General features: G+C 37.3%; 1 protein-coding gene across 1 annotated transcript in view; it reads left to right on the forward strand.

Moving 5' to 3' along the window:
- Positions 1 to 2,304, forward strand: part of itgb1a (integrin, beta 1a) — a 40,033-nt gene extending 37,729 nt beyond the window's left edge. Inside the window, 1 exon segment of the mRNA XM_036582817.1 lies at positions 1,213 to 2,304. The gene's annotated coding sequence lies outside the window, so the exon portion shown is untranslated.
- Positions 2,305 to 10,046: the final 7,742 nt, after the last annotated feature.

A 10,046-nucleotide genomic window follows, 5' to 3' on the forward strand; every position in this document is an offset into this window, starting at 1 on the left:
TGTGTGGTTCAGTTTTTTTAAATATTGTTAGTGGGTTTTTTTTTCTTTAAGTATTATGTAACACAAATTCATAGTGTTTCTCTTTGAGGTAAGTATGCAATTGTAGGGAAATAAAAAGTACAGCAGTTCATTACTTAAACACGTTCAGTGTGGTTCGCTTTAGATCCCACTTTATCACTATGACCTTTATTTTGAATGTTATTTTGAAATATTGTATACAATACTGTGCAAAAGTCAGGGACCACCCTTAATTGTAATCCAGGTTGATTTTTGATGGTCTGGACAGCCACATACATGAAATCAGATGTTTGCAAATCTGAAATGTGATTGAAATGTGATTTTAACCAAGTGTCAACAAACAAGAATTTCAAATCCAGAGTGATGGAACTGCTGGAATTTAAGAAGACTGCCAAAATTCATGCTTATGCCAGAGAATTTTGAAGAGTCTGGAGGGTGAGATGATGCACCTCCATCTCTCCTGCATCCACGTTTGAAATTCAGGTCACCAGCATAGCTACGTAGTTACTGATGCCTACATCGTTACCAGAGTGACCAATGCAGATAGGTCGGTGACGTCTGGACACACAAATCTGATCTGATCACTTGCAAATAACAGTGCGAACAGTCATCTTAAAAGATTTGATGTCATAAACAAATCCGATTTGCCTGCAGTCTAAACATGGCCCTACATAGTGATAGGCTTAAATAAACAGGAAATGCAAACAACTTATAGGACTGAACTTTAGAGGTTTGTAAAAACATCCTTGCAGGTTTCTTAGTAAAACTGAAAGAAAGTCTTCCAAAAAGAACAGAAGCTGTAATAAAGGTACAGGGTGGATTCACTAAATACCAAAAAAAGATGTCACCAGTTGTTGAAGATCCTGTGTAATTTTCTGTTAACTGAATAAATTAATGGCCATTTTGACTAGAAATGAAATAAATGAAGGGTGGTCACTGACTTTTGCACAGTTCTGTACATACTATCTTAGCTGGCTGCCAAATAGTTTAGTAAATTGTGTGTGTTTGTGGTTTTATCAGTTATATATCCTACTAAAGCATGAAGTAATGCACTGGTGTACTAATTGCCTGATTACTGTAATTGATGCATTAAAAAATTGATTATAAACTTTAGGCTTTTTGCCCAGACTAACACTCACAAATAAATGACAATAGTTGTCCTGTTTGTCATCTAATTGTGTCTTCTCTTTACAGGGGGAAAATCCAATCTACAAGAGTGCTGTTACAACTGTGGTCAATCCCAAATATGAAGGCAAATAATGGATGCGTCCAATATGTTCATAACAATGTTCTTAATTTGACTTTGAAATATTATGTCCTTCCATTTAAACCTTTCATTTTATTTTGTAGAAATGTGCATTTTATATTGTAGCACTGCATTAGGACACGACACTTATGTGGCTCCTATCAACTCATTGCAAAAAAGTGTACAGTTTGTATAGACTTTTTATTTGCATCTGTATTTTTTTGAGTACTGTTATATCCTTCCTTTTACACAGGACAGACATTTATGCCTTTCACAATGATGCAAGAACATTTTGTTTAATGTTGCGAGGCAAAAGACGCCCATAAAGCGGCTCATGAAGTATCATACAACGTTTTATGAAGACTGCTAATGATTATCTGCTTTGGTCATTCTGCGTTTCTGTACAGACGGCTGTATAAATCCTGAATTGTCATTGTTCTGCGTTAGACTGGGTGTATGAATATGACACTGATATGTAACATGCCATTAATGGTCTGAATATAACATCTCACTAATGACGACAGCTGACAATCAGGGAACTGCTTATTCTTATCTTATAAGCCAATGAATTCATAGATACACGCGTTCCATGAATCACAAGTATCCTGCAATGTTATCAAACATTTCTTATTCCACAATTTATTCTCACTCTACAGTGGCTATATCATTTCTACTGGAAATTTTGATTTATAATAGCACATTTGTCTTGTGTTCATTCTTTTCTCTTTGTTCTGTATTTTTTTAAATTGTTATTTTGAGCAATTATGCAATTCTCTGGATATCCAATCAGTGAGTAACCTCACTTGCAGAATGTCTTCATATCATTAGTAGCTGTAAAAAGCCACTGATAATAACCTTTACTGATCGTCCTTCATAAGACATCCTTAAATCATATTCATTACTGATGTGCAGTTGAGCAACGGAAAGATAAAACTATTAGATTAGTCCAGTAAATAAGCTCCAAATTGGCCAATTCACTTTGCTAGATAAAAAGGAAACTTTGCATACTTCATATATATATATATATATATATATATATATATCTATCAAGTCAAGTCAAATTTATTTCTATAGCGCCTTTTACAACAGATGTTGTCACAAAGCAGCTTTACAAAGAATCCGGGTCCCCAGTGAGCAAGACTTGGCGACAGTGGCAAGGAAAAACTCCCTCAAAAGGAGGAAGAAACCTTGAGAGGAACCAGACTCAAAAGGGGAACCCATCCTCCTCTGGTCGACACCGGATAAGAGGACAGACACAAAACAGTGTATATATGTGTGTGTGTGTTATATATATATATATATATATATATATATATATATATATATATATATATATATATATATACATACATATACACACACACACACACACACATTTTCTGATTTAGTGCCATTTAGCTTTGCCTCAGTATTATCCCATTCTCACAGGGTGATGAATTGGCCTTCACTGAAAATAATTTTATGACAGAATATGTTGTATATGCTGTGAGGTCATACATAGTCAGATGGTGTGTAAAAAGACCTATGCATTTAAAAGTAGACTTTAGCTGAGCAGCGAATTGGTTTGAAACCACTGGTGCCATTTTTTGTAACAAAATTGTTTGGATTTGTGGAAAATAATTTCATGGTACGGTTATGTAGTTTAACATTCTGTCTTTCTGAGATTTAATGGCTCGATTTTTACAATGCAGTGTACACATTTAATGGTGTAAAATAATTAAGAATTATTTGTTTGACATCAAGCGAGATCTAGCACAACTAGAAAATACTGATGTTTGGAGAGACCGTATTACAGTATTGGAGATGCATCAAATGCTAGCTTGACAAGTCCTTTATTTTAAAGTGCCTTTTCAACATGTTCACTGTTGCCATGCTGTTTTGAATTTATTTATTAAAACAAAAAAGTCAAATGACGAAAATGCCTTCCTTTCTTTCCCCTGGTGTGATGTTCTGGCAGGATGTAAAGTGGATGGAAGACATGGGAGTTTCTCAAAAACCACACCACTTCCCCTACAATTCTTTTGAACAAAGATCACATGGCCATAAGACTGAGGATTTTTACAGAAATATGATGATAGAATCAGAATTAGCAGAATTTGGTTTCCTTGCCCAAGTAAGACATCACTCACCAGGAATTTGTCTGGGCAGTAGTTCACATCGAGACGAGTCAAGAAGATACCACATTTTCATTAAATACCACATCTTCTTTAAAAGCTTTTTTTTAAATGAAGCACTTCATTTCAGATAAGCATCAAAAAGTATTTGCTCATATTACTCAAACACTACTTTTTACAGGTAGTAAACTTTAGCAACTTTGAATATTGGTAATGAAAATTGAATTTGACTATGGGTGACAGGTACGTTGTAAATGTGTGCTTATGCATTGCTACACTACATATCCAGAAGTATCCAGATCCTCCCTTCTAATTAGCAAATTTGCCTACAGCCTGCTAATATTACACTTTGGTAATGAGGCTAATCCTGACAAATTCATTAAAGTTTGTTTTCTGGAGGCACAAATGAGAACCTCACTCACACTTTGTATCAGGCAGGCTTAGTGAAGAGGCATGAGCAGCACTCTCTGCATTTTCTGCTTGTCTTTCAATAGTGGACCTGAAGAATCAGTCAAACAGTCCACAAGTTATATAGCACTATCAAACTGAACTTGATTTCTGATGCTGGACTCCTGCCTCGGCTTCTTTGTGGAGGGGAAAACCCAGCGCTTATGTCTCATCAGTGTGACATGATAAGAGTCCTCCAATTCCAATACCTAACAGCTTCATGGAAGTTTTTAGTTGTTCATTTTCATGAGTCATTTTTCTCCCTTGAGAGATTACAGCATCCTTTTACACACTCCTATTCTGACTAATTAAATGGCAGCATTTAAAGACCATCCCCTTGATCTTCACACTGCTGTCCTCCATCTCTTCTTCCATGTTTTTTGGCAATCCCTCCTTACCAGAATCATTTGGGCCCTGACAGCTTTGTTTATTGAACAGTGTCTATTGTATGCTGTTCAGAAAGGTGTTCACAAGAAGTTACATGTCCTGTAATCTCCTGGATAAATTTAAGGTGCACCTGTCGCTGACAAAGGCATTCAATTGCATGTGTGCACACACACACACACACACGCACAAACACAGAGCTTGTAGAATCTCCATAAAAAAGCATTGTTAATAGAATGGGATGCTCTGAAGCAGCCACACATGAGCCTAGTTCACCATGCTCAGTGACAATGCTTCTTTTGGTACCATTTTTCCATAAACACCCTGTATTTAAAACCTTATCAGAAACCTACGGTAAAGAGAACTCTAGACCCAGGGACACTTACAGAGAGCACTGATTTCTCAATGGTACATGTCTACATTGTATAGTTGTATAGGTTTCTACATTGTGTAGCTTACATACCATGTAAGCTTTTAGAGACGTTAAACTCTTTGGATGTTTCCATCTTCATTGCTGTGAACAGTTCAGTCTTGTTAAGTTTCTCTACAATAAGCATTTCACATCAAGCCATGATCAACTTTTGTTTGCTTTTCACAAGGGAAGGTGGGTGGGGGAGGCAGGAAAGGTGGGTGGGGGAGGCAGAGAAGCAAAAAAACAGGTTCACAGGTCAAAGAGACCTACAAACACCAGAGCGTCAGAAATAGTTATAACAAAAAACAGGCAAAACTACACAATGTAGAAAAGTACTACTGACAAAATCAGTGTTCTCTAAGTAATCTTGGACCAAGAGTTCTTCAATGGAATGATATAAATTCTCCCATTTACCAACAGACTTAATCTTAATGATTTAATTGTGAAGAAATTACAAGCTAATTAAATGCTTTAATTGCAACCTTAACCTCAACCCAAAACCTAAACCTAACCCTCAGCCAAGTCCTAATCCCTGTCCAAATCCTAACCTTAATCTTAACCTCCACCCAAAACCTAAACCTGGTCCAAATCCTGACCATAATACTCCAAATAAAGTGAGACCTTTCGGCTAGCTGCAGCACAGTTAAATTCTCTCTTAATGATAAGCCTGAATGAAGATGTCTTGTGCTCTGACTCACTAGTTCCCTCTTTTGGTTAGTGATGTAATTTTCAGGATTAAAGACTAAAATTCAGAGATCCTTTACTGAAGTGATGATGATGCCTCACCATGCATCCTTTGAGGGCAATTATAGACTTGCTTGGATCAAACAACCAGCATGCTAAGTGCTCATGTAGTGCAAGAACTACCACACAGACCTACTTAGAGATCTGAGAGGATAACAAGAACAGTTATCCAGTGAGTGTCAAAGAAGCTGGCAGGTAGAAACCTGACTCATCCAGTAGTTTTACATCCCTGACAACACTGTATAAGGGGTTTAAGGAGTCAGAACTGCTTGCAATAAAGGAGTGTAACTTGTTCTACTATGTTCTTTTTCTATCAATATCAGAGTTTCCATGTATTTATTTTATGAATTTGCTTAGTTGGCGTCTTTCATTGTGTTGTGACAAAATATTATGACTGATTTGCTGCAAAGGGAAATTTTCATATATGGTGTATGTACTTATTATTAAAACATATTTTTGCTTAACTTGAAGGTGCAAATCAAGACCCATCAATTAGGCAAGAGATCATTTCCTATCCAGGATGCTGCTTGAAAGTTTGTAAGCCCTTGATCATTTTGTGAATTTCTACATAAATTTGACCTAAAAATATGATTAGATCTTTATTCAACTCATATGCATAACAGATAAAAAGAACCCAATTCAGCGAATAAAATTCATTTTCATTCATTCATTGAACTAAGGAATCTAACATGTCTTTGTTGGCAGAAGTATGTGAACTTCTGCTTCCAAGAACTGGTGTGACCCCCTCAGCAGCAACAACTTCAACCAAATGGCTCCTATAACTGTTCATCCCTATACATAAACTTGGAGGAATCTGTTCAAAGTGGGGATGAGGTTCTTATGCTGGAGTGAAGTGTTCGGTTTTGCCAAATATAACATTGTTTATTTAAGCCAAAAGATACATTTTTACTTTATTCATCCAGATGTTTTTAATAGTCTTCTGGCTCACCCAGGTGAACTTTAGGAAACTTTAGACAGGCGCATATATATATATATATATATATATATATATATATATATATTGCCACTGCTTCATTTGATACATTGTGCAGCCTTACTTTGCAAAGATATCAGCTCTGAGTTTTCTCCTATAACGCTTAATGAGGTGAACACATGGCAAAGGATCAAACCAATGTCTGAAATTCCCCATCCATGATCTTTGGAGATTCTTTGCCCACTCGAACCATCCTCCTCACTGTGTGGGGGGTCAGTATTGACATATGTCCTCTTCCTGACAGTTTCTTAACATTTCCAGTTGTTTTAAGCTTCTTAATTATTGACCTGATAGTAGAAATGGGCATTTCCAACTGTTATATAGTCATTTTCTTGTAGCCATTTCCTGATTTGTGCAGCTCAACAACCTTGTGGCACACATGGGTTTAAGAAATGTATTTTTTCCATGACATTTTTTTTTCTTTATCATTATACCTTAAATGAAGGTTAGATTTTTTTATTTTTTACAGAGTAGATTGGTGCCCAAACTTGTCAAAAATAGTTCCGGAACCTTTGCCAGCCTAATGAGCTTTGGCTCATTAGTTCCTCAGAATTCTCATTTGATTAAGACATGGCATGCATTAACAAAGGTGTGTGGTAAAGATGACTCAGGTTGATGTTTTTTTTAAATAGGGTGCGGTCAACCACACTCACATCTGATTGTCATCCAATTGATAGAACTTTCTGACCCTAATTATCACATACACCAAACTCATAATTCTAGGGATCAATAAAGACATTTAATATTGAATCACTTTTGTTTAATAAATGATTTAAAAACTACATAATCGTTTCTATTATTTGTTTTATTGGATTCTCTATTGTCATCATATTTTTGGGCACTTTTATGTAGAACGTGTTCACAAACTTTCAAGCAGGACTGTATGTAATTTCTCAAGTTGTTATATCTATTATAGACATATATTCTCTTTCAATTTATTATATATCTTATTTAGATCTATTTTTCATTTTCTTTACTGCTGATATTGCATAAATTATATTCAGATCACTATGTTTCAAGTCAAGTCAAAGTGTGTTTATATAGCGCTTTTCACAACAGACGTTGTCGCAAAGCAGCTTTACAGAAAAATCTGGGTTTGTGCCCTGCTGAGTGTCGCCAATGGCAACAATGGCAAGGAAAAACTCCAAGCAGCAAGAGGAAGAAACCTTGAGAGGAACCAAGACTCAACAGGGAACCCATCCTCCTCTGGTCGACACTAGATAACAAACAGTAACACGAGCAAAATGAACAAAGGATAAGATTTTAACGTTATTATAAAATATTAAAATACAGAAACAGGGAAAAACAGGTGAAGCAATGGTTATAATTAAATAGTTTGAGTCTGTGCAGCAGCGGTATCATCAGAAAGGTCAGTTCATGCAGGTGAGGTTTGCAAAGCATTCAAAAAGCACTGGGTTTTTCTCTGCACCAAGAAGCCAAGGCAATAGTCCAGCATCAGAAATTAAGTTCAACTTGATGATATAAAACTCAAGAGGATTGCTTGAGTGATGCCTCATGCAAGGTTCCTCAGGTCCATGACTCAAAGCCAAGCAGAATATGCAAATACTGCTGCTCATGCCTCTTCATAAAGCTCGCCTGATGCTGAGCATCAGAACTGAAATACATTAACAGGGTTTCTCAGTCCTCTCCCAGAAAAAGTGATGAACTTGTCAGGATTAGCCTCATTACTAAAGGTTAATAAATACTGGCAGACTGCAGGCGTAAAACTCTTTAATCCTGTGCCCGATGGCAAACTGACATTCCTGAGCGCCAAGCATTCCAGAGAAATTCCAAGTAGAGCACCCCCACTGAAATAAACCCTGTACAATGAAGACAGAAAGGGACAGAGGACAGATGTTTTGGTGCAGAGTTTTCCTGCCTCTATTCCCTGCCAAAGTGCCTCTCTGCCTCTTCAACCTGCTTGACTTGGCTTGACTTCACTATGATTTCCAGGCACCAGAAAGAAGAGCTTGTTAACGAGCTGTTAATGGATCAGGTGCTTTAGAGCAGGAAACACATTAAAATGTGCAGGACAGGAAGCAGAGAGAGGAACCAATAGTATTCCTGGACCACATACACTCTCAAAGTTCCAACATGGTTCTATGGAAAAAAATGTAAAGGTTCTATACCAAGTTATGTTGAGGTTCTGCAAAGTTTAAAAAGCTTCTTCACATTTACAGAACCACCGTAAAGAACCACTCACTGAAAGGTTTGTAAGAGAACCAAAAGTGGTTCTTCCGTCATTGCTTCAAAAAACCTTTTTGGCAACTTTAAAAGTGTACCTTCTGAGATGGTGAGTGAATTCCTGACCAGGCCTTCAGGTGAGCACAGGCATAAATCGTAGTCTTGCGAGGCCCCTCCACCTGCTAAAACAACACCATTTTCATAAACACAGCAAACACAGAAATATTAAAAGCAATTTAATTAAAAAAAACTAAATTCATTTATTTGTGCACTTTCAAGGGCAGCTTGTTAATCTAATTCTTAAATCAGCAGTGGATCGTCACAAGTATTTGAGACACCCTGGGTCCTGTGGGTGGAAGGGCCCTGGGCATGGGCCTGGTCAGTAATCCATCCCTGGACAGACAGATTGTCCAGGGATGGATTACTGGCAAATTTGCCAATTCTGGTTGCGTTGTGTTCTTCGCTTCTCAATTTAAATATTAGTGGATTTGTGTTTATTAATTAAGGATCTGATAACCACGTTACACTTACGCTAGCACTGGATTATTAGCTTGTGTTAGCATTTTAGCCCAATGGCTAAACAGCTAACTGGCAAGCTACTCCTTCCTTAACTACATATATAACTAGTACACATCATAAGAACACCATTTTCCTGATGTATCATTACCTTATCATCCGGTGCCTGGCATAGATGAGGCTGAAAGATGAAAGGTGACAATCAAGGTGAATCATGCTGATCCTGGGACATGCCTCATTGGGGAAATCAGGGGAGGCTGCCTTTCCCCATTCTCTCAAGTAGGTGATCCACAGGGTGGGATCATTAAGAAATCTGTGCAAAGCCCAAAGATACAAGCTCTCCACACTGCATCAATCACAACCACTGTTTATCATGTTGCCATCCCTGAATGGTGCCCTACTTCACAATGGTGATTATAAAAGGTGTGGTTTAGACATGGAATTGCTTAAACAGCACCAAAGCCACTGACCTACCAATGCTTCGCTCAGGTGCTGACTAAAATGACCAAGAACTTCGCAAAAAGAATTCTAAAGTTCTTCTAAGACCTCAAAGGTGCTTGGGTTGACCTCTGATGGGCTTCAGCACAAGTGTTTTTTAAAGACAGGGTCAGAACCTCTTAGCAAAATATCAGGAAAGGTTTGACCATACTGTAATAAAGGTTGTGTCTCCTGCCCCATGAGTGGATAGTTAATACAGAGGCTAAATCTGGCCTGCAACTGCTCACAACAAGGAAGGAAAGTGGGATGTGAGACTTAACATTACCTTCCTCAAGCCTAAGAAACACTGAAAACCCAGAATATTACAAAAGGAAAGAGTCTGAATCTTTAAAGCATATTTTAAGATGATAGTTGCGTCCCTGACTATAATTACCTTAGCAAGATGCATGGTGAGGAATTCTCAACACTTCAGTATACTATTTCTTCACATCATGTAACAAATTTAATTACGCAAAGAACGTACAAAAGAAAAATATTCGCCTGGTGTAT

This window comes from Colossoma macropomum, unplaced genomic scaffold, assembly GCF_904425465.1.
Source record: "Colossoma macropomum unplaced genomic scaffold, Colossoma_macropomum, whole genome shotgun sequence".
Lineage (NCBI taxonomy): Eukaryota > Metazoa > Chordata > Actinopteri > Characiformes > Serrasalmidae > Colossoma > Colossoma macropomum.